This window comes from Eurosta solidaginis, chromosome 1, assembly GCF_040869045.1.
Source record: "Eurosta solidaginis isolate ZX-2024a chromosome 1, ASM4086904v1, whole genome shotgun sequence".
In the NCBI taxonomy this organism is placed as follows: domain Eukaryota; kingdom Metazoa; phylum Arthropoda; class Insecta; order Diptera; family Tephritidae; genus Eurosta; species Eurosta solidaginis.
The window spans coordinates 61,260,394-61,270,647 of record NC_090319.1 but is presented as its reverse complement, the minus strand read 5'-3'; the positions used below and the strand labels follow the sequence as shown (position 1 = coordinate 61,270,647).

At 38.3% G+C, this 10,254-nt stretch overlaps 1 long non-coding RNA gene across 1 annotated transcript; it reads left to right on the top strand.

Annotated features, from left to right (window-relative positions):
• Positions 1-3,923: 3,923 nt before the first annotated feature.
• On the top strand, positions 3,924-9,950 carry LOC137242518 (uncharacterized). The gene is made up of 2 exons (XR_010950286.1): positions 3,924-4,084; positions 9,398-9,950. It is a non-coding gene; the product is annotated as an uncharacterized lncRNA (long non-coding RNA).
• Positions 9,951-10,254: the final 304 nt, after the last annotated feature.

Sequence of the window (10,254 nt, the reverse complement as noted above, 5' to 3'; positions counted from 1 at the left end):
ATTGGGTTGCGAAAGCCAGCATACCCCCTAAAATTTTTAGTGGAGTGCTCTTTTTTGTGTGGCCGTTCACAAATCAAGGACTCCATAGTAAAAGATAGGGAATACAATCGCTGTTTCTAATGATAGGGGGGCGAAAGACCCCACGTACACAGGAGCATTCTTTTACATGCATAAAACGCAGTCGAGGCCTTCTTCACTCTCTGCTCCACGTTGAGCTTTCACGACAACTTACTGTCTAGAAAAATTCCTAGATATTTTGTGCAAGGCTTCTTCTGCAATGTCACCCCACCTAGCTTAGGTCTAGTCCAATTGAGAACCTTACACATCTTGGTAAGAACAACACATCCGTTTTCTCGGCGTTGACACTTTTTTTTTTTTTTTTTTTTTTTGCGGGGAGGCTGGAAAATGCCTAATGCACCATAATTGCTGCCGTCGCAGCAACCTTGTTGGAATCGTCGCCCACCCCGGCACCACTTTCGCATTACTTCAGGGTGGCGTTCCATATTTCTCATGTTTTATAAGCCTACTGTTGTACCTGCGTCCAGATTCCCGCTATTTGCTCTGAGTGTCCATTTAATCGCCACTGCTTCGCATGCGCATTTCTCTGGGCTTCCTCTCAGCATCCATCAGGCGTGTCATTACTATAAATGCCATTTTGCTCACTGCAGTCCAGCACTCTTTCCTGTTGCACATGTGTGATACTAAATTTCTCGTGTTAGGTTCCTCCCCAAAGACTCCATGCAAGGCGAGTCTTTCTTCGTGGAAACGGGGCCAGTGGAACATGACGTGTTCTGCGTTTTCTAACTCCGTGGTACACATTGGGCAATGAGGATCTTCCTCTATCCTACGCTTCCATAAATACTCTTTGAAACCGCCATGTCCACTCATTATCTGCGTGAGATGGTATTTCAGTTCGCCGTGCTTCCGCTCATTCCATTGAGCTACGTTCCAAACTAGCGTGAAAGTCCGACACCCTTTACTCGAGGCCTCCCACCGTTCTTGCCACATAGCTATTGTTTGTGTCCTTGCTCTTTTCTTGTCTTCTTCAGATGGTTGCTCGATATTAGTGTTATACAGATCGGCCATTTCGCTTTCCAGTAAGTCCACTGGGATTTTCCGGGTTAGAACCAGGATCGCGTCATCGGACACCGTCCGATAAGCACTTGCTATTCTTAAAGAAGCAAGTCGGTACGCTGCTAATGTATATTTTTGATGGGTCTGTTTAGATCCATACCACACTGGTGCTGCGTATAGTATTATTGAGCTGGTTACTGTGGACAATAGCTGACGTGTAGCTTCGCTCGGACCACCAATGTTAGACATTATTCGCATAAGTGATCAATTAACTTTGGTAATTTTCTCCCCCACCGCTCTGAAGTGCTCTTTGAAAGTTAACTTAGAGTCAATGTGCACTCCTAAGTATTTTAAGGAATCCTTTAAAGTGATTTGATGATCCCCGACAGTTAAGACTAACTCGTTCGCCGACCGTTTGGAGCTTATTAATACCACTTCCGTCTTTTGGCTAGCCAACTCCAGTCCCATATTGGTCAGCCATTCATTTATTCTTGCTACGGCGTCATTACATAATGCTTGAAGCAGGTCCAGTTTCTTGGCCACTACTACCTCTGCAATATCGTAAGCATATCCCACAATTTGCGTGTTTTCCGGTAGATCAATCTTTAGCACCCTGTCATACATTACATTCCAAAGCGTTGGACCGAGAACAGATCCCTGTGGGACGCCTCCTGTGATTTTGTACTCTTTTGCTCCTTGATCCGTGTCAAAAAGAAGTACTCTGTCTTTAAGATAGCTACCTATTATTCTGCGTAAGTAAGCTGGAGTGCCGAAGCTTTACAGCGCTGCCATTATCTGCATCCAGTTCGCAGTGTTAAAAGCATTCTTGATGTCCAACAAAATCAGTGCACAGAACTTCCTTTTATTTTGGCCTCCAGAGATAGCTTCTCTAGCTATATTGACGACTGTTTGTATTGCATCTACGGTGGATCTTGATTTGCGAAATCCATATTGACTATTCGATAAGCCACCTGGTCTTTCTAGAGTCAGCTGTAGGCGCTCACTAATTATACGCTCAAAAATCTTCCCTAGGGAATCCAGCATACAAAGTGGCCTATATGAGGATGGTTGGTCCGGCTGTTTACCACGTTTCAGCAATAGGAAAAGTCTTTGTCGTTTCCACGGGCAAGAGAACACATTCTTGCACATTAAAAAGATCAGTAAATAATGTAGCCCTAGTTGTGATCGCGGCTTTAAGGGCTATGTTTGGTACTTCATCGGGTCCTGGGGATTTGTTATCAGCAACTCTTTTTGCAGCGTTGTTGTTGTTGTTGTTGTTGTAGCGATTAGGTTACTTCCCGAAGGCTTTGGGGAGTGTTATCGATGTGATGGTCGTTTGTCGGATACAGATCCGATACGCTCCGGGAACACAGCACCATTAAGGTGCTGGCCCGACCATCTCGGGAACGATTTATATGGCCACATTAAACCTTCAGGCCATCCCTCCCTCCCCACCCCCAAGTTCCATGAGGAGCTTGGGGTCGCCAGAGCCTCGTCTGTTAGTGAAACGGGATTCGCCGCTCGAAGGTGAGGTTGACAATTGGGTTGGAGAAGCTATATATTGCGCTACACAACCCCTTGAATCCCTTTTTGCAGCGTTCAGCACCTCTTGCTCTGTAATTTGCGGAATTTCCGTACTTTCTAGATCCTCGCTTGGATAAGTCCAGCGATCTTGCGCCGGGAAAAGTGTTTCAACAATAATATTCATCAGTGTTGGGCACGTAGGTTGCTGTGATATTGGTTCTTTAACTTTGGCCATCACAGTTCTGTAGGCTGATCCCCAAGGATCTAGTTCGACATTATCCAGCACTTCCCTAAAGCATAACTTCTTGCTCTTTTTATGTAATTTTTAAGTGCCTTTCTTTGTGCGACATAGGTGTTGTGTAACTCCGCATATCGTGGTGATGAGCGTGCCCTCTGCGCTATTCTTCGTGCTTTGTGACATTTTCTACGCTCTTCCGCAATTTCGTCATTCCACCAATATACCGGAGTGCGCTGTGCTTTTCCGCGACTTCTGGGCATGGCAGCATCACATACCATACATAGCAACTTAGTGATTTGAACCGACTGGTCTTCCGCATGCGATTCTCGTACTATGGCGTCCTTCCGGATAATGTCAAATATTTGTGGGTCGAAAAGGTGCTGTTTCCATTTCCTACTTTGTTGATGTCTTGCTGCTACCGTTCGTGGAGTTTCGAGCAGCTCTACGCTAATAGCTTTATGGTCGCTGTGTGTGTAGACGTTGCTTATGGACCATTTTGCTCGTCTTGCTATTTCGCTGCTAGCGAAGGTGAGATCTATAATGGATCGTCTGGTACCTGTATCGAAGGTATATTTCCCTGGTTCATTTAGGAGTTCTAGCCTCAAAGAAGTAAGGCTTTCGACACTTAATCCGACATTAGATGCCTTTGTATTTTTATCCCGAAGCGCCTGATAGATCAAAGAGCTAATTATTGGAAGGCACTTTCCACTTATGACGACCGCAACGTTTTATCATTATATTCTATAGTTTTTTTTCGAACAGATAACGCTCAGGGGTACCTAAGGAACCTGGGTTCGTTAGGAAGTATATGTGCGTCTCAATATTTATTTGTTCTTATGATTACCGAGCCTAAAGGTCTTCACAAAGAAATTGTTAGAAAATTTTCAAAACCTCCCTTTTTGGAAATAAATCTTCACTTGTGGCATCACTGTTCTATTCTTGGTTTGACTTGTTGACATCGAAAGCACTATTATGAGGAATGGTGGTGACGACGCCATATTTAAAATTTGTCTTTGTCATCCATTTTTTATGTTTTTTTTATTGTATTCTAATGGGTTTCCTCAGTCTCACTTGTTGTTAGCCGACATTTACTCAGTTGCTGACGCAGTTTGAGTGGCATGGATCACGATCATTATCGCAGTTGTCAGTGAAAAACGTATGTATGTTTGTCGTCAAAATGAATTGTTAATTCGTTAGATCGCCTTGGACCTTTTTGGTGAACTCCCGAAAGAAATGATTACTTGCATAGTAAGTATTTTATTACTTAAGTATTTTTATTACTTAAATATATGCACATTTTTTGCGCCACACATTTCTGTTAGTGTAAAAGTTAAAGTTAAAGTTAAAGTTAAAGCTAAAGTTAAAGTTAAAGTTAAGTTAAAGTTAAAGTTAAAGTTAAAGGTAAAGTTAAAGTTAAAGTTAAAGGTAAAGTTAAAGTTAAAGTTAAGTTAAAGTTAAAGTTAAAGTTAATGTTAAAGTTAAAGTTAAAGTTTAAGTCAAAGTTAAAGTTAAAGTTAAAGGTAAAGTTAAAGTTAAAGTTAAAGTTAAGTTAAAGTTAAAGTTAAAGTTAAAGTTAAAGTTAATGTTAAAGTTAAAGTTTAAGTTAAAGTTAAAGTTAATGTTAAAGTTAAAGTTAAACCTCCCACAGCCCGCGCAAATCCCCATACCTGGGACCGCGTTTAGCATTACTTCGGGTACGGGTGCGCGGTGCGTGAGCTCTATGGCTACTATCACGCTAATGGGCTAGGCATTCATCTTCTCGTTTACTGATAAGCATATACCTCACGTATGCGCTGACTGTATCCCATCTGTCTCTTCGGCAGGTCATGTTATTGATGACACTGCCCGATGGTAGGTCGCCAAGTACTTCTTCTAGCCTCCTTCGCTGATCGGAGAGGTGGCCGCATTCGAAGAAGTTGTGGCGTACATCGTCAATTTTCCCACAGTACAGGCAGCTCGGGTTATCAACCTTGCCCATTCTGTGAAGGTATTTGCCGAAGTAACCGTGTCCGTTTAGAAACTGGGTCAGGTAAAAGTCTACCTCTCCGTGTGGTCGCTTCAACCAAGGATTCAGTTAGTGGGATTAGTTCCCTGGTCCACTTTCCTACGATACTGTTGCCCCACTGTTCTTGCCAGCATCCAATCGATTCTTCCCGCGTCTACATGGCAACAGCAGGTCTACTCGCTTGCGATCCTTTGTCGTATATTGCTTTTCTTTCCTCAGCGAGAAGATATATCCGTATGATTCCCGCAACGACCAGGACAGCTTCAGCCGAGACCGTGCTGTATTTTAGCTTTTTTTGTTCTTCGAAAACCGTCACTTCAGCACTTTTTCGAAATCACTTCAATATTGTTTCCTAATCTATTAGGGGAGAAGTGGCATAAGATCAACGTCCATAACGTCAATTGACCTTATGACCACTTCAAATAGCCACAAGGACAATTGAATTTATGAGCACATGAAATGGTCACAGCGTAAAATTTGTATCACAAATATTTACAAGGTGCTGCTTTTTCTATATTTTGGTTCTGCTCCAGTGAGAAATCGGATTTAAAAGTGGGCCAGCGAAGATTTTTTGAAATACGAAGAGCTATTTCAACTAAACGTTTAATTCATCAAATAAGTAAAATTATTGTTATTGCATTTTCCAGAAATGATCATAAGGTCAAAGGGAAAAATACTAAGTGGGCATTAAGTCAAATTTAAAATTGACCTTATGTCACCCTACCATTTAGTGTATATCTTACATCCATTTCGAGATAGCTTCTGAAATGTTGGATGCTCAGATATTAAATGGAGTGGGGTTAGGAGTAGGAGTGGGAGTGAAAGTGGGAAAAGGAAAAAGACCGGTAATAACACACATGTTCGAACCAATAAAATTTATACAGCTGGTGGACACAGACTAAGTTGCATGGGATTTTATGCATAATTGTTAAAGCAATTTTTGCCCTAATTTATTTCCTAGCAGGTCTAGTTTCCGAAATATTTAATAATAAAGTTTTTAGTAAAAATATTTTTTTTTTGTTCAATAACAATAAATAAGAAGGAAGACACAGATCAAATAGCATCGTCATATGTTTTATGTTTACATAATAAATGAAAAGAATTTAAGATTTAGTATTGACAACACTACCACAAGAGGTGGTACCGATATTTTTATGTTTTCTTCTTTAATAAGTGCAATTTTTAATGTGATATAGATATTGTGGCCCGTAATCATAGTCGAAATAAAATGGAGTTTTATTGGTTCAAACATGGTTTTAAATTAAATATCATTTTAAGTCTGTTATAGTACACTTAAACATTATTTTATCTCCAAAAAATATTTTAAATTTAAAATGACATGGGCCCGATTTTAATTTTTTAAAATAGGTTTTAATTTGGTGGTCTGCTGTCAAAAGTTGCGAGAAATTAAACAATTTGCTATTTAAACGCGATGAACTTAAATGGAAGCGAAAAAAGGCTTCACGTCAGGGGCTAATTTATTATACCTAGAATGCGTATTAATATGTTTGACACGAAAATTACACAATCTTATAATGTGGGATGGTTACTTGGCTCCACATATGCGAAATCTTTAATTAAGACTATTCCGCATTCAAAGATATTTGTGAGTTTTGATATTTTAGTATCTTTTGAGGAAAAAGTAGCATCCTATACTGATTTTGGCATTAAATTTAGAAATAAATATTCAATGGAAGGAATTATTTACCACAGGTGTCGATTTTTAATACATGTTAACAAAATTTCGGGAGAGGTGTCAAATGACGCGTTTTAATTTCGGAAGCAATAATCCGAAGGCGGCAAAGTAATACTTTTACTCTGTCAAGATATTTTTGCAAAAAAAGTTTACGACTTTGATGTGGTTGATGTATCTAATTTTGGTGATATTGTTGTACACAGAAAATAATTAACTAAACAGGCGTTTTGCGCTGATACAACTTTCACCAGTTTCGCAGCCGTTTGAGATAATTATTCGGTTTTTTGTGAATATCTATTAATAAAAGAACAATTTCTTATTTCCGACTTCTAGTTATTGAATTACATTACAGAATTCTTGAATTCAATTCTGCTGGCATTTCCTTTTGTGTCTTCTATTCCCCTTTACATTTGCCAATTCCTGTTAAAAGAAAGCGTGAAATAAAACACGGAATACAGCAAGAATTAGCAACAAAAAATTTAAGAACTGCTTGGTACGGGCGCTGTTGTACTACTTCCCTCCTTTATCACCCTCTTAGTCTATGTCATGATCGACTTGAGTTCAATGATTTTCTAATGTAAAAGAGTGTATGAGTGGATAGCCTTGTTGCTTCCTTCGCTTTAAGGAGCCCAAATCCGCTTTAACTACTTATTCGTTTATGTTGCGAGATTTAAATAATTTTTTAAGAACGAAATTAAGTAAATTTTCTTCAAATAAGTATGTTCATGTTCAATTAAAAGATTGTGCACTCAATTTTAAATTGACGGTTGATAAAAAACAGCGAATTTTTACAAACCGTTTGCTAATGAGTTGAATGATAATGATCCGCCACTGGATTATGATCAAAACGCGTTTTCAGGTACTCCTTTGCGATTTTTTTTCTCGGACGTTGGGGCAGGACTGCCCTCAAGTGGCCCGATGAAACCAGACTAATCCTGTTATTATTATTATTTTTCTTTTTTTTCATACATGGTTTTTTTTTTTTTTTTTTTTTTTTTTTTGGTATCCTAATTCTTATTTTTGTTTTATTTGTAATTTATAATTTTAATTGTTACCGAGTCTTTGAGAAGCAGTGGCTTTTTTAAGCGCCGAGATCTAAAACCGCTCAGCTACAGAGAAACTCATCACCTGAGAAATATAGATTCACAAAATACAATATATTAAAAGTATAAATATAATTTTTTAATTATTAAGAGAAGATAGAACCGTTTTTTTTTATGGCAAAGCGCGAGTCCGAAACATCAATTATTCTCGAGTGAGAGTTATAATCTTCACACAAACATAGAAAAGGTTCGTTTAGTTGGAAATTGCTTCTGCATTGTTTAAGAATTATAGGTTTATAATGCCTTGAAACTCGGCATGGAACATTCAAGTTTACTTCGTTCAAAAGAAATGGGCTTGAAATCGATCCATTTAAAAGTCTAACCATAAATAGTACACCTAGCATTTCCCTACGACTTGCAAGGGTAGGAAGATTTATTAGTTTTAACCGATTAGTGTAAGGAGGAAGATTATACGGAGAGTCCCATTGAAGATTTCTCAAGGCGAAAAGTAAAAACTGTTTTTGAATTGATTCTAGCCTATCCACATGAACTTGATAACGAGGATTCCAAATTATCGATCCATATTCTAATATCGGCCTCAACAATAATGTAAAAAGGGTTTTTGTAACGTAAGGATCATTAAACTGTTTTGCCCATCTTTTCACAAATGCTAAAACTCCTCTCGCTTTATTGACTGTGGCATTAATATGAGGGTTGAAACTAAGTTTGCAATTCATTGTAACTCCCAAGTCGACAAAAACATCAACGCTTTCCAGAGATTGGCCATTAATTGTGTAAGAAGCTGGCTGTACGTTCCCACGTGAAAAACACATGAATTTACATTTTTCTATGTTGAGCGACATAAAATTCGCATTACACCAAGTAACTAAACAATTTAAGTTCGCCTGGAGTACAGAACGTTCTTCAACCGACGCGTATGACTTAAAAAGTTTTACGTCGTCGGCATACATTAAAATTTTAGAGTATTTTATAGTTGTGGAAATATTGTTTATAAAGAGCAAAAACAGAATAGGACCGAGATGGCTGCCCTGAGGCACACCGAAGGGAGCATCGATGACATTCGAACAAATGTTTTTAAAAATGACTTTGAGTTCTACCGCAAAGATAGGAGGAGATCCAGCGAGTTAGGCCAGGTTGAAAGCCAAGCAATTCGACTTTATAAACAAGTAATGAGTGGCGTACTTTGTCGAATGCTTTGCTGAAATCAATTTATATAACGTCGGTATGATGATTGTTTCTAAAACCATTAAAGACGTGAGTTGTAAATTCAAGCAAATTGGTTGTGGTTGATTTGGCTCTACAAAAGCCATGCTGAGAACTATCTATCAATGTAGAAATCGAAAATGTAAGGTGATTAGTAACGATTGCTTCGAAAAGCTTAGGGATAGCGGAGAGGTTTGCTATTCCACGATAGTTTTCAATAGACGTAAGAGTTTGTCAAGTAAACAATTACCATTTTTTATACGTGGAGTCAAGTAACCACGGTTGTAAGGAACAGGGTGAACTTTTAGAATTTCTAAAAAATTTCTTCATAGCGCCAATCAATACCTTTTTTCATGCGGATACCCTGCCCATGCTTGTTTTAGACCAAAATTTTAAACCCCATTTTAATTTAGGCAAGATTTTAACTAAAGAGTATTTTAGTCAGCGACTATGATTACGGGCCTGTGAGTTTATAAACTATGCTATATGTATATATGTATGTGTCTACGTGAATGTTTGGGATTACCAAGTACATATGTTTGTAATGGTCTTTAAATTAAAATTTACATTTGTAATTTCTTGTTTTTCACCAGCAAATAAAATGAAAATGCCCCTGAAGATGCTATAAAAGTTTTAGCGAAACGTCGGGAAAAATAGTAGAATGTTTCATTTGCACTAAGCAGCGATTAGTTCGGATTAGTCTATGACAAAATTCAACAAAAAATATAAACAAACTTTATTATTATTGTGGCGAATGTTGACATCACTAGGCTGTTAGTAAATAATCACGCAACAACAAAAACCACACTTCTGTTCATGATCACTTCAATCATCATTTACACACATGCATACATACATGGAAGGCGACGAGAAGTGAGATATCTTATCTCACACAGACACTTGTAGTCATCAGCCGAAGTAGTTACTCGCACATACACACGCATATAGCTCAATTACCAAGTACTGTTCGCGAAATTACTAGACGTTAGGGGAAATGGGTGAGCGAGGAAACCGAGAGTATGAAAGCGGCGCAAGCTGGGTAATAACTAAATTAGTTTTGATTTAAATACGCTATTGGTTTTGAAGTATAATTGTGAAGTAATGCTCCCAAAATAATCTAAATAAAGACGAGTTTGCAATACTGAATCTTGGAGTGATTTATTCAACAGTTTAGCGATTCGAACGTTAGCAGAAGGTTTCAAATAAGTGAAATTTCCCAAAATTCGTTACATTATCAATAACAGTGGGTTAAATTTTATTTTAAGAGATTTTCTTTTATGAGCTGATTCAGGAGCAGTAATCAACTAACATATGTGTCCTTGATATCGTTCTTCCATAGTACACTCAGAGAAAAAATCGTTCTAAAACGAACGAAACAAGTTTAACATTAAGAACATTCGTTGACAAAAGTCTGTTAAGTACGTTTTTTCTTAACTCGTGACCGATGGGC